The sequence below is a fragment of the Vicugna pacos genome, unplaced genomic scaffold (genome assembly GCF_048564905.1).
Source record: "Vicugna pacos unplaced genomic scaffold, VicPac4 scaffold_20, whole genome shotgun sequence".
Lineage (NCBI taxonomy): Eukaryota > Metazoa > Chordata > Mammalia > Artiodactyla > Camelidae > Vicugna > Vicugna pacos.
This window is the reverse complement of record NW_027328741.1, coordinates 13,344,583-13,370,898: the sequence shown is the minus strand read 5'-3', so window position 1 is coordinate 13,370,898 and position 26,316 is coordinate 13,344,583. Positions and strand designations below refer to the sequence as shown.

General features: G+C 33.3%; 1 long non-coding RNA gene across 1 annotated transcript; it reads left to right on the top strand.

Annotated features, from left to right (window-relative positions):
- The first annotated feature begins 3,894 nt into the window (after positions 1-3,894).
- LOC140694160 (uncharacterized) lies at positions 3,895-5,047 on the top strand. The gene is made up of 2 exons (XR_012069915.1): positions 3,895-4,102; positions 4,961-5,047. It is a non-coding gene; the product is annotated as an uncharacterized lncRNA (long non-coding RNA).
- Positions 5,048-26,316: the final 21,269 nt, after the last annotated feature.

Sequence of the window (26,316 nt, the reverse complement as noted above, 5' to 3'; positions counted from 1 at the left end):
CTGTTTTTCTGTGATTCATTTCTAGTTTCATGGTATTATACTCAGAAAAGATGCTTGAAATCTTTTTTAACTTCTTAAATTTGATTAGGCTTCTTCTGTGCCTTATTACATAAACATTCCTAGAAAATGTTCCTTGTGCACTGGAAAAGAATGTATATTCTGTTTTGGGGATAAGTAGTGTATTGAAACTATCAATCAAATCCAATTATTTTATTGTATCTTTTTGTATCTTTGTTCCCTTATTAATTTTCTGTCTGGAAGACCAGTCTAGTGATGGTAATGGGGAGTTATAGTGTCCTACTGTGATTGTGTTCCCATCAATTTCTCCCTTTTTATATATTAGTATTTACTTTATGTACTTATGTGCTTTTATATTGAGTGCATATATAGTAATGAGTATAAAACCATCATTTTGTATTGCTCTTTAATCATTATATCATGTCCTTGTTTATCTTTCTCTATGGCCTTTCTTGTAAAGTCTATTTTGTTTGAAGTCAGTACTGCTAGTCCTCATTTCTTGTCATGTACATTTGCATGGAATGTATTTTTCCATTTTCTGACTTTCAATTGATGTGTGTTCCTCTTTCTAAAGTGGGTCTCTTGTATGCTTCGTAATGTAGGGTTTTGTTATATTATCCCAATGACAATATACATCTTTCGATTGAAGCACTAAGTCCATTAACATTTGTAACAATTATTGATAAACTAGTGTTTATTTCCATTTTGAACTTAATTTTCCAGTTGATTTTGTATTACCTTTTTATTCATTTCTTTTTCTTTTTGTGGCTTTATAAGTTTTCTTTTATTATCTTGGTTTTTTTCTAGCTTTGTGACTTCATTGTTAGATGTTGACTTATTGTTACCCTGTTTTGTATGTATATTGACCCGTTACTATATATTTTTATGATAACTGAAAGGAATATAAATTTAAATGCATCATACAGAGAACAGAAATAAGAAGAAAATAATCTGTATTGTCCTGTTTCACTATCTAAATTTTAAATTTAAACTTAAAAATTTTGATGTCCTGTTTTACAATATCATTATTGTTCTGTTGTAAGTCATTGTAGCTTTTGCCTTTCTAATTATGCCTTTCTCTTTCTATAGCATCCTGCTTCTTTATTTTTTGAGGAGATGTTTCATTATGTCTTTTTCTGTTGCTAAATTCTTTTAGTATTTGCTTGTGTGGAGATTATTTTTCTCTCCTTCTATTCTAAAGTTTAGCCTTGCTTGATATCTTATCTTAGATAACAGATTTCTTTCATTCTGGACTTTGAATATGTCTTGCCACTGCCTTCTGCCTGTTGTATTTGTGTGAGGAACATGTTTAAAAATATAATGTATATAATTATATATATGTAAAGAATACCTACAAATGAAGTTAACAAATACAGAGAAAACCTATACTTTAAAAAATAGAAAATATAGATGAAGGAAATTAAAATTGATCCAAAGAAATGAAAAGATCTCTTATGTTAATGATGTGAAACAGTGTGGTTGAAACAACCATACTACCCAAAGGAATCTACATTTAATGTGATTCATGTCAAAATAACCATGAGATTTTTAAATTAAATAGAAGAAATAATTTCAAAATTTATATGCAACCACAAAGATTTTAGTTGCCAAAATAATCTTGAAAAACAGTATTGAATATAATATTGTAAATTTCTCTGTTGTTAAACAGTCCTACAAAACTTTAGTAATTTAAACAACATGATACTGGCTCAAAAACTGACACCAATCAATAGAAGAGAATAGAGCAACCAGATATAATCCCTCTCACCTATGATAAATTAACCTATGAAAAAAGAAGCAAGAGTATTAAATGAAGAAAAGAGATTCTCTTCAATAAGCATTGCTGGGGAGGCTGAACAATTGAAAGATAGATTAGAGTATTTCCTCACATTGTATACAATCATTAAGCACAGAATATCTTTTATTTATTATGTTTACTTATATTTTTCCACCTGTAATTTATAGATCTATGTTTAGATCTTTTATTTAACTTATCAATTATATTCCTATTTTATTCTTTTTTGTATAAATTTACACACAATTGATTTCCTAATTTCTCTTCCTGATAATGTGTTGTTACTATATAAAAATGCAATGGATATTTGTATATTGATTTTGTATACAGCAAGTTTACTAAGTTTGTTCATTATTTCTCACAGTCACTGGCAGTGTGTGTGCAGTTTTCTAACTATGTATAATTATGTCATCTATAAAAATTTTACTGCTTGCTCACAAGTTGAATGACTTTTATATTTTTTCTTGACTAGTTGTTCTGGCTAGAACTTCTAGTAGTGTAATATAGGTCTTGTTTGTATGAGCTATTTTTTCTTATTACTGTACCAGAGAAAAACCTTCCTGTATGTTAACATTGAACTTGATGTTAGTCATTGGTTTTTCATATATGGATTTTACTATGTTTAGTCATATTCTGTCTACAGCAAATTTGTTAAAAAAATTTTTATAAAAAAGTTAAGATCAGATCTGTGAATAATTTTCCTACATATTTTGAGATTTTTATTTTTGAATTCTTTATTTAACGGATGGTATCACATTTATTGATTTGCGTATGTTAAATAAAATTAAGAATCAGGACTAAATTCAACTTAACTATACTTTATAATACTTATAATATGCCATGACTTCAGCTTCCTAATATTTACTTAGAATGGAATATACACATACTGAAGGAAAAATTTACATAGTAGCTTGAGTGAACATTTATTTATTTAAAAATTTTATCTCTCATTTTGAATTTGGCTTATGTTTAGTGGAATTTATGTCTAAATAAAGAATACAATTTTGGTAGAACTGGCTTTACTACAGTTCACTGATACAGAACCTAGCTATTATTAACAATAAGTGTACAAAACACTTGCCTTAAAATGCTGCATTATACTAACAATGCCAACTCTTTCAGGATGAGAAACATATTGCTTCCTAAAATGCATTATTTGGTCTTTTAAACCCCATCCCACATATAATGTTATTTCTTTGTTTTTGATTGTTTGTTTGCCCCTTAATGGAGTCACTGATTTTTGAACCCATGATCTTCTGTATAAGTTTATATATCAACATCATTTTGGAACACTTAAGAGAAGCCGCAAGAGCATGGACTATAATGATGAGAAGAAAATTTATTACTTCGAGGGACTGAAAAACCTCTGAGTGAAAGAATGGCAAAAGTAAACTTTTATAAGAATACCTTAATAATTTCTCTTTTGTAATTTTAAAGTAGAGTACTAAATTATATTTGTTTTACTTACAGCACTAAATTATATTTTCATACAAAAATTACCCCTTTGGGATTTCTTAAATTTGATTCATTATTTTAATCTAGTTTTATTTCATAAATATTTATCATTTATTCTAAAACATACCAAATACACTGATATGTATTCTGCTCATGTTTTGAATAAAGAGCTACTTCTTGTAAAGTAAACAGATAAATAACTACTTCCATTTCCAAATCAAATTAAGTTTCACCTTACTAATTATAATGAAATAGGTATACATTTCCTGCAGAAGTTTTACACAAATTTCACTTAAAATTCCATAACTTTAAAATTATTTTATATATTTTGTGCATTATTTATACTCTGTTCATCAATGTTGTATAAATTTGTGTACAAAAGTATGGAGATTTGTTTTATTTCATAGGCCCCAGCATTAATTATTTAAAAAGATTTTTTGGGGTAATAATTGCAGATCACACTATAAAAAAAGGCATCCTATATGTTTCATTTTAACTGGATGAATGAGAAGTAAACACTGGCTGAATGTTACACTTGACTTGCTAGGAGACCAGTCGTTTTGTGATGTCACATCTACTCAAGTTGAGAACCATTGTGATGGCCTAGTAGTTTATCTGTGCAGGCCTGCCAGAGCAGCATATGAAGCTGCAGTGCTCAAAATCATTCAGATTAGAAAAGTAGCTGTAGAAAAAGGTATTTGAGATGGCAAATATTTCTTCAGAATTTCAAGATAGGTCTCATAACGATGGACCAACTGGTTCAGGAAACTCCGGAAGATCTGTATTGTGTGATCCAACAATCTCTGGGGACTTGTCTTGAGGTCTATGATTGAAGTAAGTGATTTTCAGAATTTGTCTGAAGAATCCTTGTTTAAAAGTCCATGTTACACATATTGTGTCTCTGAGCCAGATGAAGATAATGATTTTCGTTCTCTGACATTTCCAAGAAAAATCTGGAAAATGGCTGGGAGTTATCAATTTAAATCCAACTGGTGGGATGATAATGAAACTTCCATAGTGATTGATGAAGTTGTCTTAAAGAAGGAAGTTTTGGAAAGAAAGTCCCCTTTCAGAGTATTTGAAACTGGAAGTATGAAAAGTTTAGTTAGACAGCTTAACATTTATAAGTTTAGGAAAGTGCAGCAGAATTTTTTAAGTTCTGCTTGTCTAGCTGACTTTCTAGCAGAAGAAAAAGAAGTCTCTCTTTTAAGCAAGGTATTCAGTAATTGTAGTTACGACTTGGTAACTTATATATAAAATTTTATTTTGTACATCGATCTATGGTAATGTAAATGTAAAACTAGAGTTTGAAAACTGTATAAAACTACAAATGCTAAAATTCTTTATTTTTTCAAAAAAATGAGGACAGAGCCTTAAGTATTCCAGATTGTGTGAAACTTTCCTAGCAACTAGGAATCTTACGAGAAATCTAAATAAAGGTATTAAAGCCGCTTTTAAAAAGTGGCTTTCACCGTTACTGCAAATGCTAGCTTCTTAAATTTGAATACTTAAATATTATTTAAATGTGCATATTCCAAATAAGGAATTTCAAAACATAGTCAGCAATGTGCATATTTTGATGATATTATCTTAGCATAGTAAACGTGAAATCTGTGGTTTTGTAGGTTAGGCTTAATTTAGTCTTGTATTTTGGTTTAAAATATTACTAAAATCTTTCTCTTTTGGTTGTAGCTGCAGTTCTGCCATAATCCAAATCTTAAACGAGGCTGTCCCCAGCTTTTAGTGAGAATAAAAAGAAGAATTGGGATTAAAAATGTCTCTCTGGTATCTTCATTGGCTGAAGATTTCAAAAAGAAGCACTTTAAAGCAGGGGGTAACGTGCATAATGATAATTTTGATTTTGTGGTTGACACTAGAGGAGAAAGTGCATTTTTACTTTCTGCAAATTTAAACATGCCTCTAATAAGGAAGCCCTCTTCTAGCCACATAATAGGAGATACAACTACCTTGATCAGAGGTGATTTTTCTCCTCCATTTTCAATGTCAGTTAGATCATCAGAACAATATTGCAATGGATCAACGTGCTTTTTTAAATCAGTTGACCACTGCCCACAGGCACTCTCAAAGCAGCTACACTGAAGCAAATGGCCATGTTGTGAACTTCATTACATTTACAATATCTACTTCTCAGTACAGTACCTTGTCTCCCATACTGAGCAATCATGTTTGACTAATGGTGGAGCCTTCTAATTTTCCATATAGATATCACAACATATCTGCCAATGACGGTCGTTTTTCTCAACTTCAACCAGGGAGCAAACCATGGTTACCAGTGACATTGATAGCTGATACATCAGCTACCTCTCTTTCAAGGCCAGCTCATCAGCCATCTTCATTTTATGAACGTCATCCTAAACATAACTTATATACCAGACGACTACCATATTATGCAGGATAACAAAGATTAATATTGATGGTGGCAAATGCCGACAACTATATGCAATTTTCTTATTTGAACGATAAACATACATGTTTACCTGTATTTTTGATATTTTTTTTAAAATAAAGAGTTAAACGGGAGTCTATGATATCATTTAAAGAAAAAGAGATATTTGATTGATATGATCACTTGATGGAACAATATGGGAGTAAATTTAAATAATTTCTTGTAAGCAGGAAGAGAAAATGGAAGAATTTGGAAAAAGACTGAAACATGGAGAGAGGGAAAGTTATTAGTGTTTTCTGGTTCATCCTGGAAAGTATGAAAAGTGTTAAGTTCGGATAGGTTGGAACAGAAGATAATGCAGGAACTGGCCCAGGGAACATGGTCTCTATTATGTCATCCCTGGAATCATGAAGGTCACATGATATAGTCTCAGATGGTACATTCAGCATGTGGAAGAAATTAAGAAGTAATTTTATCTATGGTCTTCTTTGTGCTGTTCTCAAAGCATTCCAATTGGTGCTTTCATTTCCTGCCCTAAATATTCTATGCTATAATTTCTAGTCAATACCTTATGTTGCTTTTATTTCCAACCAAGGACAAACTTATATCCTCAGGGTGGCTCTTAATGCCTTTCCAACTCTATGCACACAAACTGAACTTAGTTAAGTCATTCGTTTATAAATCTGGCATCTGACTACCTTGGCATATGTTTATGTTTCACTGTATCTGGAGATACATCCAGGAAAATGCTTGTCATATATGTAAGCTCCAACCTCGCAAATTTTGCTCCAGCTAATCCTTGAACTTATGTTCTTCTATTACCTAATTAGACTTTCCCAGTCTCAGCACAGAAACCACTTCCTCCAGATGTTTTCTGTCTATCCCCCTTTCCTTGTCTAACTTGGATACCAACACAGTAAGCACAGCACATGCCACAGGATGCATTTTAGTATTTAGTGAATGAAAAATACATGTTGACTTTAAGCATAATCTACTTTCCTGAGACAGCAAATCTCTCATGGTTTTCAAACTATTTCATTTTTGTCTTTACTCTTCACCACAAACTAGCTCTTTTCATAGCCCAAGGACTAGTCACTCAAGACAGTAATTCGAGCTAGGTAAAGGAGACAAAGTATTATTTTCTTCTTAATTCATGCCTCCAGTGGCCTAAAGCATTCAATTCTCATTTGCTGGATTATTTCCTGTCTCTTCATCACCCACCCACCAATAAGTAGCTGATTCTCTTCCCCATACCAAAAAATATACTGCCTTCTAATTAATTTACTTCTTAGAATCAGAGCTTTATCCAGAAGAGACAGTGTCATTGCAAACATTTAATGCAGGATTATACATCCCACATAAATTGTGCCCCTTCTAATCTTCACACAGGCAGTATCTAAGAGGTAATAGACCCTTGGTTGGAGTGGTTGTGTTCAGTAACCAAATTGTAACCTAAAATGTGTGGACTAAAAAGAGGTGAGGGTGGTAGTATTAAAAATTTGTCCAACTGCAAGAATACCAAATTTATACAGATATTAGGAAATATAAAATATTCCTGGAAGACTTTGACTATTTCCCATTAATTTAAAATAAATGGTGAACATTTTCAGAATGTGAATTGCCCTGAAATGCTGGAAAATTGTAGGCAAGGTCAGGGAGCCTAAGGCTTCTGCTCACAACCATGCAGCCAGTGTTAGCTGATAAGACTGGAATGGCAACACTGAATACTGAAAAAGTGTCACCAATTGTGAATAAGCCTTTGATAATCTGGAGAATGGGCAAATGGGTCAGGTTAAGCTCTAGCGACATCCCACCAATATGATTTTACCAAGAGAAGAAAGGAGCCCACTTGCAGCAGGAGATCTGTGTCTGGACAGCAGTGGTTGTTCCTAAAACAGAAACATCAAGCTTTTAAGTTTGTCAGCTCAACTATGATGGTGACTATTTTTTGCTTACATTAGCAGTCTGGGTTTCAGTTGGGCTGGTTCACAGCTAGTTTCGAGCTCTCTTATCACACAGTGGGTCTTACTGTGATCATCATAACAAGGTTCTATACTGATAAGTCAAAAGCTACACTTTACTTTAAAAATTAGAATTCCTAAAGAAGAATATTGTTTGTTTGTCCATCTGTAGTTCTCTACCTGGGAAAACCTAGAGTATTGGCAAATGTACAAAAGTTGTCTGGTGTGTGAAAACTATTCTCTGAGCTCTGACCACTGAATTCTTCCCACTAAATACTACAAATCTGTCTATCACTGTGTGTGTGTGTGTGTGTGAAGTTGGACTGTTAAGCAGTAACTAAGTTTATCTTAGTTGAGTCATCAGTGAATTATTCCTCTGCTTCTGGCAGAATCTCTGTGAATTAAGAGTTTCATTTTGCCATCAGATTTTCTTCCGATCAGGGAGAGGTAGATTATATTTCTCCCAGTATACTAATTGTTACCTGTTCATTGAATCCCAAGCTAATGCTAGGGCCAAGCCACTGAAACCTTGAATTGGACAGAGGCATATATATTCACCAGTCCCCAGAGCCCAGCACAGGACTGTGTGTCCTTCTTAATTTAAGTTTGTGTCTACTTTGTTTTCTTTTAATTCTCATTGTTGACACAACTTATTTTTTCTTTGAACACCCCTTGACTGATTTATATGGACTGAACCACTGATTTATTTCTTTTAAGCTACAAATTACAATAACATTTCTTTCCTTGGACTACCTGGATTAAAGTGAGCATAGTCATCATTTTGAAAGCAGTCCTCAGTCCTAAAAATGCAGAACCTTTACAGCTCTTTGTCCAGCACTTGAGCCAGAATGTTTGTTGTTGATCTCAGGGATTATCCTCACATTTCCTTATGCAACCATGAGAAAACAGCACATTGTTATCCAAAATCAAGTCTTTGTCAGTATTGCTTTCCCATTGCAAAACAGTTAAGAATTGTAGGAGTTCTGAGATTTAAACATGCTTAGATTTTTAGCAACCTAGCATTTTCATATTTTACAGATGCTCTCGTGGAGATGAGACTTTTTGTCTGAGACAGTGAACTTTATCACTCACAGCGAAAGCAGCCAGGGTTAATATTTGTATCCATTCCCTAATCTCAGATGAATACACAAAGTGAAATTTTGTTGCCTACAGAAAGTGGGCTGTTAACATGAAGAAAGATTTAGGCATTTTAAAACACTATTTTTATTAGTATCTTTATGTATAATTTATTAGAATCACTTATTTATTAGTATCTTTAACTAGGATAATATATCATGACTAAAGATTACTTGCTGCAAAAAGAATCAAGAGAAATGACATGGGAAAAAGTGACCATTGACTTTCCATTTTTTCTTCCACTTTTATTGAGACATAATAGGCATAAAACATTGTGTAAGTTTAGGTGAACAGGATAGTGATTTGATTTACACGTGTCATGAGATAAATATCATAGCAATTTTAGGGAGAATTCTTTATCTCATTTAGATGCAATTTTAAGGAAATACAATTTGTCTTTTGGTTGTGATGAGAAAAATTATGGTCTACTCTCTTAACAACAATGATATTGAACATAAAGCAGTATTAACTGTAATTTTCATGTTACTATGGGGTATCCCTAGAACACGATTCTTTTACAGCTGGATATTTATAGCTTTTGAGTTCATTAATCAAATCCTACTTTCCCAACCCCTGCCTCTGTTCACTACAAATCTAATTTTTTTCTATGTGTATGTTTGTTTGTTATTGAAGTGTACATTAATCTATAACACTGTGTTAGTTTCTCTTTCACAACATACTGTTTGCTGTATTTAATATATTTCAAACAGATCACCAAATATATCTAGTTGTGATATGTTGCTCTTTAAAGATATTTAATAGTTTTTGGCTGTTCCCCATACAGTTCATTTCTTGTCCCTGACTCATTTAATTTGCAACTGGAAAATTTTCTCTCTTAATTTTTTCAACTTTTCATTTTCTCACCCCATTTCCCTCCTTCTTGTGAACAACCTGTTTCTTTCTATATGTATAACTGCATATCTGTGTTTTTATGTTCATTTGTTTAAAATTCAAATATGAATAAAATCATTCAGCATTGTCATTCACTTCCTGACTTATTTGACTTAGCATATTACCCTCTTGATCAACCCATTTGTTGCAAAAGGCAAGAAATTATTCTTTTTAGAGCTGAGTAAAAACCCATTTTATTTTTATGTGTGTGTATATATATATAGTTCATATATATATATAAAGTGCGTGTGTATATATATACATATAGATAAATCTGTACTTAAGACGGGTAGATATAAAAATTATATAAACACAATTTCTTTATCCATCATGTATTGATGAGCAATTAATTTGCTCCTATATCCTGTCTATTGTGGATAATGCTGCAGTGAATATAGGGTTGAATTTATCTTTTCTAATTAGTGTTTTTATTTTCTTGGAATAAGTATCCTGATATGTATATGTTGGATTATATTTCATTTTTAATTTTTAGATAAAGCTCCATGTTGTTTTCCACAGTGGAAGCACATATTTACATTCACTCCAGCAGTGCATCAGGGTTGTTTTTCTAACATCCTAACCAACAGTTATGTTTGTTATCTTTTTCATAGTAGTCATTATGACAGGAGTGACATAAAATCTCATTGCGTTTTGGACTTGCATTTTTCTGAAGCTTAGTGATGTTGATCGGTTTCACGTGCCTGGTGGTTACCTTTCCCAACTGTATATTCATTTTTTGTAATGGGCTTAATGACAATAACTGTCTCATTTCATTTTAAGGCATTCTGTTGTGTGCCATTATTCAGTTTTTTCTGTGCCACTACCATATTATTTTTAATACTGTAGCTTTGTATTAAAGTTTAAAATCAGGGACATAGATGCATCCTCTTTGTTCTTTGTTAAAGTTGTTTGTGTTTTTAGTTTGTTTGTTTTCTTTCCTTTCCTTTTTCTTAGTGATTTCATCTCTTTTCGGTTTACATGTAAATTTTAGAATTATTTATTTTAAGTGTCTGAAAATGCCCATGGTATTTTGATAGGCACTGAATTTAATTTGCGTATTTTGTTGGCTAGTACTATCATTTAAACAATAATTTTTCCTCATCAATGAACACATGATATCCTTTCATCTGTTTGCATTAACTTCAATTTCTTTTATAAATATTTTATAGTTTTCTGAGTACAGGTTTTTTACCTCCTTGGTTGGATACATTTCTTGATTTACTTTTTTTGTAATGCAACTGTAAATGTGACAGTTCCCTCACTTTCTCCATCTGTTAGCTTGCTGTTAGTGTGTAGAAATGCAAGATTTCAGTATGTTAGTTTTACATTCAGAAATTTTACCAAATACATTGATAAGCCCTAGTAGTTTTGTGGCACCATTTTTAGGATTTCTGTTTACAGTATGCCATTTTCAAACAGATACTTTTACTCCTTTTCTTAATTATCTAAATTTTATTTACCTTTATTTTGGATAGCTATGGCTAGAATTTCCATACTATACTGAATAAAAGTGGTAAGAGTGATCATTCTTCTCTTCTTCCTGCTCTTACTGGAGATGCTTCCAGCTTTTAATCAGTGAGTGTCATGTTAGATGAATTCTTGTCATATAAGTCCTTAACTGTGTTGAGGTATGTTTCCTCATGCCCACTTTGAAGAGAAATATAATCTTAAATAGATACTGAAATTGTCAAAACATTTTATGACTCTATTGAGGTGACCATATAATTTTTATTCTTCAGGTTGTTTGTGTGGTGTATTATACTGATTAATTTGTGGGTATTGAATCACTTTTTCATCCCTGGAATAAAATGGACTTAATCATAATGTATAATCCTCTTAATATATTGTTATATTTGCTAACAATTTAGTGGTGATTTTTGCATCTATGCTTATCAGTAGTATGTAACCTGTAATTTTTTGAGGTATTTGTTCCAGCTGTAGTAGCAATGTGATACAGAAATGTGGGGTAGAAAGCCTCCTTTCCTCTCGAAATTTTTGGAATTCTCTGAGAAGTATAGTTGATAGCTCTTCTTTAAATGTTTGGCAGAAATCACCTGTGAAGATGTTAGGCCTGGAATTTTGTTTCTTGGGAGTTTTTTTAAATATTTATTCAATTTCATTAGTGATAATCTGTTCACATTTTATTTATCATTCTATTCTGGAGATTAAGTCTTTCTAAGAAATTGTCCATTTGTTCAAGGGTTTCCATTTTATTTGCATATAATTTGTTGTATCAAATTACGATGCTTTGTATTTCTTAGATATAAGCTGTAATTTCTCATTTATTTCTGAGCTTACTAATCTGTAACTCTTTTTTTGCTCATGTGTCTGGTTAAAGTTTACAAACATTATTTATCTTTCAAAAGCCATTATTTAGATTGATTAAATGTTTATATTTTTAATCCTTATTTTATTTAATTATATTCTGTACTTTCAGCTGTCTTTCCTTCTACTGACAAGTTTTTTTATTATTATGTGACATCTTTTGGTTGTAAGAATATGTTATAAGAGAGAAATGGTTCTTATTTGTATAAGTGGGATTATTTGCTATAAGCATCCCTATTAATACTGCTTTTGTTACACCCCATGGATTTTGTTTTTGTTGTCATTTTTCTTTATATATTTTTTCTTTGATTTATACAGCAATCCAGTTGTTGTTAATATTGTATAAATTATCCTCCACACTTTAGAATTTTTCTCAGGTTTTTTCTTTAAGTAAATTTCTATTCTCACAGAATACATAAGTTTTTTCACCAAACAAGGAGAAAAATAATAAAATTTATACATACAACTGAAAGACACAAATTTTCTAAAATTATTTTCAAAAATGAACAAAGCTGTGTGTAATACCCTACCTGAGTTTAGAACATACTACAAAGCTACAGTAATCAATACATCAAAATATGGCAATTAAAGAAACACATAGATCAATTGAACAAAATAAAGTGTCAGAAAATAAACCCACAAACATATGGTGAATTAGTGTACAAAGAACGAGGCAAGAGTATACAATGGAAAAAAGGCAGTCTCTTCAACAAGTAGTTCAGAGATAACAGGACAGTACATGTAATTGGAAGATGTAAGAGCACTTCCTTTCATAGTAGAAAAAATGAGATAGAAATGGATTAATTTCCTAAATGTAACGCCTGAAACTGTACAATTTTTGACCAAGAACATGAGCAGAACTGACTTTGAGATAAATCATAGCAATCTTTATTTTTGATCTGTCTCCAAATTAAACAAAAATACTAATAGTTACAATTTTTATTTACTGAGGAAAAAATAGATGTACTATGTGATACAGGGATTCTATTTCTTGTATTAGTGTGAAGTGCAAAATCTTTTGCAGAGCAAAGGGAACCTTCAACAAGACATATGATAACTGACAGAATAGAGGGAAGAATTTCACACAATGGGACCAACAAGATGTTAATATCAATAATATATATATAGCATATTAGATTCAATATTTAAAAATAAAGACCCCAAATTAAAAACAGTTAAACAATTTTATGGAAACTTTTCAAAAACACACATGTGGATGATTTTCATGCTCATAAAAAGAAAGACAACTTTGCTATTCATTAGAAAAACATAAATCCAAACCAGAATGAAACATAATTTTACAGCAACCAAAATGGCAATTAACAAAATGTCTACAAATGACAAACATTAATAAGAATGTCGATAAGATGGAACCCAGGTACACTGATGGTGAAAACGTAAATAGATGCATCCACTATTATAAAACTGTGGACAGTGCTCAGAAAACTGGAAATAGAAGCATTATCTGTTGCAACTCCTGTTTTCAGTATAAATCTGAGAAAAAATGAAAAGATTATCTTAAAAGATATATTACCCCAAATGTTCTTAACATCATCATTTATAAAAGCCAAGGATAGAAGCACAACTCAACTGCCCATCAACAGATGATTGACTGAAGTAGATGTGAGATATTGATAACATAATAAATACTTCATCATTGTACATTAAAAAGTAAAATTCTGCCATTTGGAACAATGTGACTGGACCCAGAGGGTGTTGCATATAGGAAAATAAGTCATACAGGGAAAAACACTCTATGTTGTCACCTAAATGAGGAAAACAAAGGTATAAGAGAAATAATCATTAAAAAACAGAAAAAGAATGACATATATATGTGTAGTGTACCAAGTAGTGGTTTCCTGTGGGGAAAGGGAAGAAGGATGGAGAACACAGAAATGTGCAAGGTACAAAAAGAAATTAGAGAACTGAAAGGGCTATATTTACAGCATGGAGAATTATTTTAATAATTTAATTGATTTTAAAGAGATTATAGGGATATATTTTAGTAAAATGTGCATGTAGGTGGGAAAAACATTGAAGAAAATAACCCAGGAAAATCAAAATATTTTGTAGTACTATGACATTAAGGGAGGTGTTTTGTTCATTTTCTTTATTGTTCTTATATGTCCTAATTAGAATTTAAGCTTTTAATTGAAAAGGTATATACTTTTAAAAGTGACATAAGTTTAAAATATTTTTGTCTCTCCCCTTATATCTACAGTCATTAAAACGTTCATATCTGAACAAAAATAACTACAACACAAAACAATACTCCAGAACGCATGTGAACAGGTGAAGTTTGGTGGACTAAAACACACAAAGGAGGCTGAACTGAGGAAAGAGCAGATTTGGTGTCTGCAACCAAGGCCACCTGAATAGGATATCTGAGTCCACAAGTTCAGAGAACGCAGTAGAAACAGAGTTTCAGTGGTTCACAGCTTCAGCCTCCAACTGTACCAGTACTCATGATCACAGGTAACTAGGAGGGAGCCACAATGGAGACAGAATTTCCATCCTTCAGACACTCAGACATTTATGAAACTGTCCCTACTCCCCATTCATAGTGGTGGAGACAATTTACCTTGCAACACTGGACATGGCAAAGGCACTTGTATGATTCCAAATACCCATCTGTCTTTACAAATTTCCTCAGTGTGTACACTGATTCTCAAGGGATATCAGATAAAAGGAAGGGTTCTCCATCCCAGTGACAACAGCGGCATTAATTACCGGAAATTTCTAAGAAGTGACAATGAAAGCACATCTTTTATCCAGACAGTAGCGACTGGAAAGTGCTATATTGAAATATTATCAGAGGTAGCTCAGGTAAGTAAAATGAAAAATTGTGCAATATTGCAAGCTACCAGAAAACGTAAGCAAGGACTCCAACTCCCAATCTGTTATTAAGTGTCATCAGAGCAATAATTTATCAAGATCATGACCAATCACAGTAACATTATAGGGCACGCTAACTCACAGATAGACACACACAGACACCGAGTCAGACACAGACACACATGCACACACACATGCACCTGCACACACACACACACACAATGTCAACCCTGCAGCAAACAAACTTCAAGCCATGATATATTGCTATATAACTAATAGAGAATCCAAATAGGTGTCATACAGAAACTCAATACAAAATACATAACTAAGAAAGCAGTTTAGTGAGCTCAGGAATAAATGAAATGATAATAAGGAATACATTACCTAAGAGACTGAAACTATAAAATAACCAAACATTACTGGAGGACCAGGAGAATTTAATAAATGAGATGAAGAATGCAACAGAAAGCATTGGAAGTAGACTGTCTTTGTGGAAGAGAGATTAGCAAACTCACCAATACAAAACTAGAAATGATAGGAGAGGGCAGAGATTCAAGATATTAAAAAGTGAGGAAATTCTACAGTAGACATCAGACTTCCTCAGGAAGTGCACATTAGAGTGTAACCCTGGAGAGAGAAGACAGAAGGCAGCTGATGGTTTATTTAAAGAAGTAATAGTCGATAACTTCCTGAACCTGTGTAAGGAACTGACATACAAGTCTGTGAGCCAAAAAAAACCAATAAATTTAAGACAAAGGGACCTCCTTCAGGATACGTTATATGCAAATTGGCAAGTCAATGAAAGAGTAAAATTTTAAAGGCAGCCAAATAAGTTATGATAATCTACAAAGGAACCACCATTAGTCTATCGGCAGAATTCTGAGCAGAAAACATATGCCAAGGGTAAATAAAATTGTATTTTCAAACTACTGAAATAAGAAATCACTCACCCAATAATACTTATACAGTTATCACTCAGATATAAAGTGAAAGTAAAGACTTTAACAGACAAACAAAACCTGAATTAGATGAAAAATCAAAACCGAGACATCTTATAAGAGGTGTAGAAAAGAAGTATTCTAAGAAATATAAAATGGCAGAAATATGCAAAACATTGAACAAAATTCTAAGAAGAGTCCATGAGAAAGTTGCAACTTTTTTTTTGGTTATGTTATTAAATGCTACTATACTATATGGATTAAAGAGAGAAAAATAAGAAATCAAGGGCAATAGATATAGATGCTTCAAACTAGTATCATGTTCAGAAGTTTAAAAGAAATAATTTGAAACAGAAATTATAAAAAGTAAAGAATAAAACAAAACAATATTTAAGGAAGATTCTATCAACGGAGAAAGGACTAAATTATACATAATATGTTTTATTTTAATTGAAGTACAGTAGATGTATAATATTGCATAGTTTCAGATGTACAGCATAGTGATTCCAACCACTTTGTAGATTATATTGCATTACAAATTATTACAATAATTGTAACATAAAATTATTTTAAGCTATTGTGTTTAATTCCCTAATCTATACAGATTACCCTTGTTGCTTCTCTACTTAATATATACTACTTTGTATCTGTCAATGTTGTACCATTAAATTCTCTTTCCCTTCCACTTTGGTAAATATAAATTTTTCCCATATCTTTGAGTCTGCTTAAGTCTTGTCTATCTAATCTCTTTTCCTCTCCATCATGTCTCTATCTATCTCTCTATCTCTCTCTATCTATTATCTATCTATCTATCTATCTATCTATCTATCTATCTATCTATCTATCATTTATCTATATATCTATTTATCATGTATCTATGTATCTATACTTCTATCTATTTATCTGTCATATATCAATAAATAGCTATAGATAGATGTACACAGATATTTGATATTCTTTAGATTCCACAGATAAATTAAATTATATACTTTTGTCTTTGTCTAAGTTAATTCACTAAGCACAATATTTACTAGGTCCTTTCATGATGCTGAAATAGCAATGTGTTATACTTTTTCATGGCTGGGAATTATTCCATCGCATATGTATAGAAACATCATATCTTCTTAAGTCCATAGTCTACTGTGGACTCTTGGATTGCTTCCATGTCTTTCATATTATAAACAGTGCAGTTGTGAACATTGGTTCATCTCAGTTTAGGGGGTTTTCCCCAGATTTTTCCTAGGAGAGTTATTACTGGGTCATATGGTAGTTAACTTTTTAGTTTTTAAACAAATTTGAATAATTTTTTCCTTAGAAGTTGTACAAATTTACATTCCTACTAAGAGTATACAAGAGATTTCTTACCTCCACATCGTCTCCAACACTTACTATTTGTAGACTTTGATAATAGCTGTTTGACCAGTGTGAAGTGATAAATCATTGTTGTTTTGATATGCAATTATGTAATAATTAGTAATATTGAGAAATTTTATCACTTTCCTTTTACTCATCTGAATATTTTCTTTGGAAAAATATTAACTCAGGTACTCTTCTTTTGTTTTTGATTGGGTTTTTGTTTTTCATCTTGAGCTGTGTAACCTAAATCCATGTTATATCTATTAACCTACATTTATTAACCCCTGGTCACTTGCATTGTTTGCAAATATGTTCTCCAATTACATAGGCAATGTTTTCATTTCCTTGATAGTGTCCTGAGCTGTGCAGAAATTTTCAAGTTTGTTTAGGTAACACTTGCTTACTTTTGCTATTATTTCTTTTACCTTAGGAGACTGATATAAGAAAATATTCCTATGATGTATATCTAATAGTGTATCACCTATACTCCCTTCTAGCACTTTTATAGTATCAGGTCTTACATGTAGGTCCTTAATACACTTGGAATTTATTTTTGTATACGATCTCAGGGAAAGCTTTCATTTCACTGTTTTACATGTAGATGTCCAGATTTCCCAACACCATCTATTGAAGTGACTGTCTTTTCTCCATTGTGAACTCTTGCCTCTTTAATCATTGATTCATTGCTCATAGGAGTGTGGAATTTTTTCTAGGCTCTCTATCTCTTTTTATTGATTATATCTCTGTGACAATGCCATACTGTTTTTATTACTGTAGGTTTTTAGTATAGTGAGGTATCCAGGAGGGTTATACCTAAAGATTTGTTGTTTTTTCTCAAGATCATTTTGGCAATTTTTAATGGTTTCATGTAAAACTTAGAGTCATTTATTTTCTTGTTCTGTGGAAAATACTACAGCTTCATAACAGTAATTGCACTATATCCTTAGGTTCCTTTGTGTAGTACTGTCATGTTAACAATATGAACTCTTTCAATCCAAGAGCACAAGACATCTTTCCATTTCTTAGAATCATTTTTAATTTCTTTGTCAATTTTTTTATAATTTTCAGTGTGTAGATTTTTCACAAATGTGGTTACATTTATTCCAAGATATTCGGAGGAATGGGGTTTTAAATATTATTGCTTTCAACGTCAATTTTATGGTATCTCATGATTAATGTGGACAAATGCAAGAGACGTCTTTACATTAATCCTGTACTCTGTTCCCTTGATGAAATTATTTTTTTGTTCATAATAGTAAGTGTGGAGCCCTTAGGACTCTCTGTGTAGATTTTTATGACTTCAGTACTGGTGATGATTTTGCCTCCTTCATTCCATTTTGTGTTTCTATAATCCTTTTTCTTTTCCTTTTCCTTTCTTCTATTACAATTGAACAGAAGTGGTGAGAGTAGGAATCCTTGTCTTGTTCCCGAATTTACCCAGAAGGCTTTCTGCCTTTCCCCTGAGTAATATAAATTGTTATAAATGTCCTTTAGTATGTTGAGAAATGTTCCCATTGTACCTACTTTCATGAGAGTTCTGATGATGAATGTATGTTGAATTTTGTCAAATGCTTTTTCTTTGTGTATTGACATGGTTTTGTGAATTTTGTCCTTCTTTTATTAGATATGTGTCATGCTGCTTGACTTGTGTATGTTGAACCGTCCTTGTGACTCTGGAAGGAATCCAACTAATCATCATGTATAATCCTTTCTATGTATTGCTGGATAAATTTGTTGAAGTTTTTCGAGGATTTTTGAATCTCTATTCATCAAGGGTATTGGATTTTCATTTTCATTTTTTTTTGGGGGGGATTGTCTTTGACAGGTTTTGTTATAAGGGTAATGGTGGCCTCATGGAATAACTTTGGGACTTGTCCTTTCTCCTTCATTTGTTAAACTAGTTAGGGGGAAACGGGTTTTAGTGAAGCAATCCAGGCATTTTGTTTAAAGGGTGTTTTTAAAATTATAAAATTTAGTTAACTTATACTGATTGCTCTATTCAAGTTCTCAGTTTTCACTTTATTCAGTCTTGGCAGGCTGTACGTTTTTAGAAATTTGTCCATTTCTTTTAGGTCATCCTGTTGGTTGTCACGTAACAGCTTATAGTGCTTTCATAATCTTTTTTGTATTTCTATAATATCAGATATTCTCTCTACTGTTTAATTTCTCATTTTGTTTGTGTGCAGTCACTGTATTTCTTGATAAGCCTGGCTAAATGCTTTCCTGTATGTTAATATTTTAAGAAAAATTAAAGCTGTTGATTTTATGATTTGTAATTTATTTTTCAATTTTTTATTTATTTTCAACCTAATCATTAAAGATTTCTCATTCTACTGCATTTGGGTTTTGTTTGTTCTTCTTTCTTGTGATTTTGGGTGGTATGCTTGGACTTTTGTATGGGGTCTTTCTTGTTCCTTGTAAAAGGCTTCATTTGTTCTCAGTTTACCTCGTAGATTTGTCTTTGTTGCATCCCATACGTTTTATGAAGCTGTGTTTTCATTGTAATTTGTCTCCAGGTATGAATTTATTACTCCTTTGATTTCATCATTGAACTTGTTTTATTGTATTTTTTTTAAAAGATGTGGTTTTACCTCATGTTTGTGTTTTCCTATTCTTCTTTCTAGAGTTGAGGCAAAGCTTCATGCTTTTGTGTATGGAAAAATACTTGTTATAATCTATATTTGCTTAAAATTCCTGAGGCTTATATCATGTGATAATATGTGATTAATTCCTTAGAGAACATCCTGTGCATACTTGAAAAGTTTATATGTTCTGCTTTTCTAATGCAGTGTCCAATATCTCAGTTAGGTTCAAATGATTTAATATGCAATTAAGACCTCTGTTTTCTAACAGATATTCTTTCTGAATGATCTGATCATCAGAACAGTGAGGTGTTAAACTCATCTACTATTATTGTTTTATAATGAATTAATTCTCTCATGTTTACTAACATTTCTTTTTATATTTAGGATCTATGCTTTTGGGCCATATATAATTTAATGGGCATAATTCCCAAATTTTTTTCTTGATGTATTTTTCTTTATATAATCTCATATCTCTTTCATTTTGGCTTTTATTTTAAAACGTATTTTGTATGAGTTAAGCATTGCAATCTGCACTTTCCTGTCAATTCCATGGAATATCTTTTCCATTTGTTTCCAGACTATGTTTATCTTCCACAATAAAGTGAGACTATTTGGGGTGGAGGCAAAGATGGTGGAGCAGAAGAATGCTCGTAGCACACCCTTCCCCACAAATGCACCAAGACTCACATCCACAGACCCACTCAGCTAACCAGAGAACCTGCAGAACTGTGACAGAACATTGTCCTCTTCAATAGATAAAGATGCAAAAAATCTGGTAGGAGAAAAGGAAGAAAGAAAGAAGAAAAGGCAAAACAGAGTGGGACAGGTACCACGGGTAGGGAGCAGCAAATAAGTACAGGTACTCATTCACTGTGTCTCCCCTCTCCAACTGAGAGATCGGCATGACAGAGGGGGCGCCTCCAAGGCTTGGACCTGTACAATGTATAAGTTGACTGACAGAACTAAGATAAACAGGTACAGAGGATCCCTGTGAGACCCAGCAAATGATGCAGTTTGAAGCTGGAGACAGGGCCATGCTGCCCGAGCTGGGTGGTTGATGTGGATGGTTGCACTGTGGCAGCACAGGTGAATGGAGAGCGTTTTGTGCCATGGCAGTGGGTGCACAGGGCAGAACAACCTGGTCTCTTCATAAAACAACAGTGCAGATGTGCACAGTGGGGGGAAGGGTGCATTCCCCATCTCTGAAATTCCTTGAAAGTTTGTAGGTGAAGAGAGCTGGGGCTCAGACCCAGCCACCATAGCTTCTGATGCTTTGCACCCAGGTGGCAGTGGGGGCAAAACTGCATCTACACCTAAGGACTTAGCAGCCTCAAGGGCCAGATAGAGACCTGACTACAGCCTGAGGCACATAAGATAATACTGTAATGGTTCCTCAGGGAACTTGTCCGCCAAGACAACAAGGAGCTGGATTTTGGCCCAGACCATGGACAGGGGAGTTCCACAGTCTTCCCCGAGCCCACTTCCAATGTGCAAGCCCGTGGCAGAGCATACAGGGGCACAGAGCAGCAGAGTGACCGGCACACATAGAGGGCGGGTGGCACCCCATGTTTTGGGCTGGAATGCAGCCCCTGACCATGGTGCTGGGAGAGGGCATGATGCCCAATCCTGCCTGGTCATTCTGCAACATCTGACTTTAGCATCGGGTGGGGCAGTGACAAGCCAGCCCATGGTAAAGAGAGCTGCACCTGAAGCAGTGTTGGGTGTTGGAGCGATCTGCTTGCTGACATGCCCTGGGAGCAGCACACATGAGGGCTCCAATGGAGGGCATCTGGAAACAGCAAGCTGAGCTTCCAAAACATGATGAATACAGAAAGATTTCACATTTAAAGTACACAGTCTCCAGGAGGACACTGACCACCTCCTCGTTTTAATCTGTTTTAACCGGTTCCATTCTCTATTACCCTCCTAACTTCTACTTCTTATGCAATTATATTTACCCCCATTTTCATCCCTTTGAAATTTTTAAAAATAATTTTATTATTATTATTTTTCAAAACTCTGCTTCAACCTGCTTTTCTATTATTCATTTTACAATGTCTTCAAAGCTTTATTTCTCCCTTCTTTAAAATTCTTTATATCTCTCTCTCTCTATTCTGTTTTGTAAGTTGTATTACTACATAAGCATAAGGTAAATAAACCCCTTTAGGGCAACAGTAGCTAAATGATACACCAGAAACCACAGTGCCAGAGAGGTAGGAGCAAGAAGAAAGAGCAGAGAAACCATTCCCAATTAAAATAACAGGAGAAATACTCTGAAAGGACGATCAGTGAAATAGACAAAGATAACTTAGTAGATCAAGATTTCAAAAAAGGAGTGATCAAAATACTGAAGCAAATAAAAGAGAGAGGGTTTAGAGATATAAAATATGTCAAAAATGAAATGGAAGCTATAAAGAAGAGCCAAGTAGAATAGGTAAACCCATTAACTGAAATGAGGAATGATCTAAAGGCATCGCAAAGCTGACTAGATAACAGAGAGGAACGAATTACTGACTTTGAAGGCAAGACAATAGAAAGCTTCCAATCAGAAGAGCTACAAGAGAAACAATGAGAAACAAATGAAAAAAGCATAAGGGACCTATGGCAGAATAGAAAGCATGCCAATCTTGGCATGATAGAAGTCCCAGAATGGGAGGAAAGATCAAAGGGGATTGCAAAGTTGTTTGAAGAAATCATGACTGAGAACTTCCCACACTTAAAGAAGGAATCAGATATCCAAGTACAGAAAGCTCAGAGTGTCCCAAACAAGAAGAACCCAAATACACCCACACAAAGACATATAATTAAGATGGCCAGAGTCAGGGATAAAGAAATAATCCTTAAGGCAATAAGAGCAGGGCAAACAGTGAGTTACAAGGGAATCCCCATAACGCTCCCAACTGATTTCAATACACAAATACTACAGGTCACAAGGGAGTGGCAAGATATATTCAAAGTCCTGAATGAAAAAAATTATATACTTTGACCAGCAAGGCTATCCTTTATGGTAGAAGGAGACATAAATTATTTCGCAGAGAAGAAAAAGCTACAAGAGTTTACAACACTAGACCCATGCTAAAAGAAATATTGAAAATTCTTCTCTAAAAAGAAAAGAAGCAGGAAGATACAGAAATGTGAATCTCACAGCTAGAAAGGTGATAAGTCATAAATTACAAATAAAATAAACAGAAAATTTTAAAACAAGACAAACAAATCATTGAGAATGGGAGAGGGAGGCAGGAAAACAGAGAATTTTTTTTTTTTTTGGTCTTTCATTTTAAATTTTTTTTTTCTCGGTAGGATGGTTTGAGATCAAGTTACTATCAGTTTAATAAAAGCTGTTATAATAATGGTCTAAAAGACATATAAATAGAGGTAACAAGAAGACAATCCTTTTCAGGGAGTCAGTAAAGCTAAATAAAATTCATGTTAATACAAAGGAAAATTATCAGACCATAAAATGAAGATGAAAGGAAAAAAGAGGAAATACTAAATCAACTGAAAAATAAGGTGAAAATGGCAATAAAATCAAACCTATCATAAATTAATGTAAATGTTAATGGACTAATTGTTCCAGTCGAAAATAATAGAGTGGCATGCTGGATAAAAAAGCAAGAAACTTCAATATTGTGCATACAAGAGACCCACTTCAGAGAGAAGAACACATATAGGTTGAGAGTGAAACGATGGAAAAGGGTATTCCATACAAATGGAAAAGCAAAAAAAGCAGGTGTTTCAGTACCCACTACTGACAAAATAGTCTTTAAAACAAAGGCCATAAAGAAAGATAAGGAAGGACATTTTATAATGATTCAATGAGTGATACAAGATGAGGATAACACACTCGTTAATACATATGCACCAAATAGAGGAGCACCTAAGTACATAAAATAATTACTAACAGATAGAAAGTGGGATAGTTATGGGAATCTAATCACATTTGGAGATTTCAACACTGCATTAATATCACTGGACAGATCACTGAGATAGAAAATAAATTAGGCAACAGAGAAGTTAAATAATACAATAGAAATATTACCAGTGGTGGATATTTTCAGAGCATTGTACTCCACAAAAAATAGGTTATACATTCTTCTGAAGTGCACATGGAATACTTTCCAGGTTTCATGATGTACTTGGGCACAAAAGAAACCTCAGCAATTTTAAGAAGATAGAAATTACATCAAGCATCTTTACTGAACACAATACCATGAAGCTAGAAATCAGCAACAGAGAAACGAAGGAGAAAAAAAGGAAAACACGGAGATTAAGCAGTATTTTATTAAAAAAACAATGGTTCAATGAAGAAATCAAAGCTGAAATGAAAAAGTACTTTGAGACAAAAGAAAATGAAAGCAAAATCACACAAAATTTATGGGACACAGCAAAACAGTGCTGAGAGGGGAGTTTAAAGTGATACAGGCCTTCCTCAAAAAAGAAGAACAATCTCAATTAAACAATTTAACCCACCAGCAGAATGAACTAGAAAAAGAAGAACAAAAAACCCCAAAAGGAAGCAGAAGGATGGAAATCATAAATGATGGGGAGGAAATAAATTAAATAGAGATTAATAACACCATAGGGAAAAATTCAATGAATCCAAAAGCTGGTTTTTCAAAAAAGTAAGTAAAATGAACAAACCTCTGTCCAAACTCAAATAAAAGAAAAGAGAGAGAGCACAAAATATCAAAATAAGAAAGGAGAATGGAGAAATTATAACAAATAAAAAAGAAATACAGAATACCACAGGAAAATATTATAAAATGTATATGGACATTAACTGGATAACCTAGAGGAGATGGACAAGTTTCTGAAAACATACTGTCCACCAAGACTGAATCAAGAAGAAACTGACACCTTGAGTAAGCAGAGCACTAGAAATGAAATCAAAATAGCAATAAAATCTCCCTAAAAATAGCAGCCCAAGACAGGATGGATTCAGTGTGGAATTTACAAAACATACAAAGAAGTACTCATACAAGTCCTTCTCAAAGTCTTCCAGAAGATTGAAAAGGAAGGAATACTCCCAAAGTCATTCTATGAAGCCAAAATCACCCTGATACCACAACCAGGCAAAGACACTACCAACAAAGAGGATTATAGGCCAATAACACTTATGAGCACAGACGCCAAAATCCTCACCAAAATAGTAGCAAAGAGAATCCAACAACACAGAAAAAAAGATTATACATCATGACTAAGTTGGGATCATGCCAGAGACACAGGGGTGGTTCAACATATGCAGATCAATCAGTTTAATACAGCACATCAACAAGAAAAAAAACCAAAACCACATGATCATCTCAATAAATGCAGGAAAAGCATTTGGTAAAATTCAACACCAACGTATGATAAAAACTCTCACAAAAGTGGGCATAGAGGGAACATATATTAGCATCATGAAAGCTATTGAAAACAAACCTACAGACAACATAGTACTCAATGGTGAGAAAGCCAAAATTTTCCAACTAAAATCTGGGACATGACAAGGATGCACACTATCACCACTCCAACTCAATATAATCTTGGAAGTCCTAGCCATAGCAATCAAACAAGAGAGTGAATTTAAAGAGATGCAAATTGGAAAGGAAGGGGTAAAAGTCTCACTATATGCAGATAATATGTTACTATATATAGAAAACCCTGCAAGATCCAGACAAAAACCACTACAGCTGATCGAAGAATTCAGCAAGTTAGCAGGTTACAAAATTAAGGTTTAAAATCAGTGGCATATCTTTACAGAAACGATTCAGATAATACTATAGAGCTACAGTCAACATGACAGTATTGCATTGGTAGGAAAACAAACATATAGCCCAATGGAACAGAACAGACAGCCCAGAAATGAATCGACAAACTTTTGGTCAATTAATTTTCGACAAAGGAGACAAGAAAATACAATGGAATTGAGACAGACAAATGATGTTGGGAAAACTGGACAGCAGCATGTAAATCAATGAAGTTAGAACACTCCCAATGAATCTAGAACACCATACACAAAAATAAACTCAGAATGGATCAAAGACTTAACATAAGACAAGATATAATAAACCTCCTTGAGGAAAACATAGGCAAAATGTTATCAGACATAAGTCTCGAAAATCTTCTCGTAGAAGAAATAAAAGTAAGAATAAACAAATGAGACATAATGAAACTTACAATCTTCTGCACAGTAGAGAAACTGGAAGTGAAACAAAAAGACAACCTATGGAATGGGAAAATAATTTGCATATGAAACCGACAAAGGCTTGATATTCAGAGTATATAACCAGCACATCCAACTGAATAAGAATAAAATAAACAAACACAATCCAAAAATGGGCAGAAAACCTAAACAAGTGATTCTCCAAGGAAGACATACAAATGATCAAAAGACACATCAGAAAATGTTCAATATCACTGATGATCAGAGAAATGCAATTCAAAACTATAGTGAGGTATCACCTCACACTAGTCAGAATGGCCATCATTCAAAAATCCACAAATGAAAAGTGCTGTAGAGGCTGTGGAGAAAAGGGAACCATCCTTCACTACTGGTGGCAATGCAGTTTGGTGCAGCCACTGTGGAAAACAGGATGGAAATCCTTTAAAAGCCTAGGAATAGACTTACCTT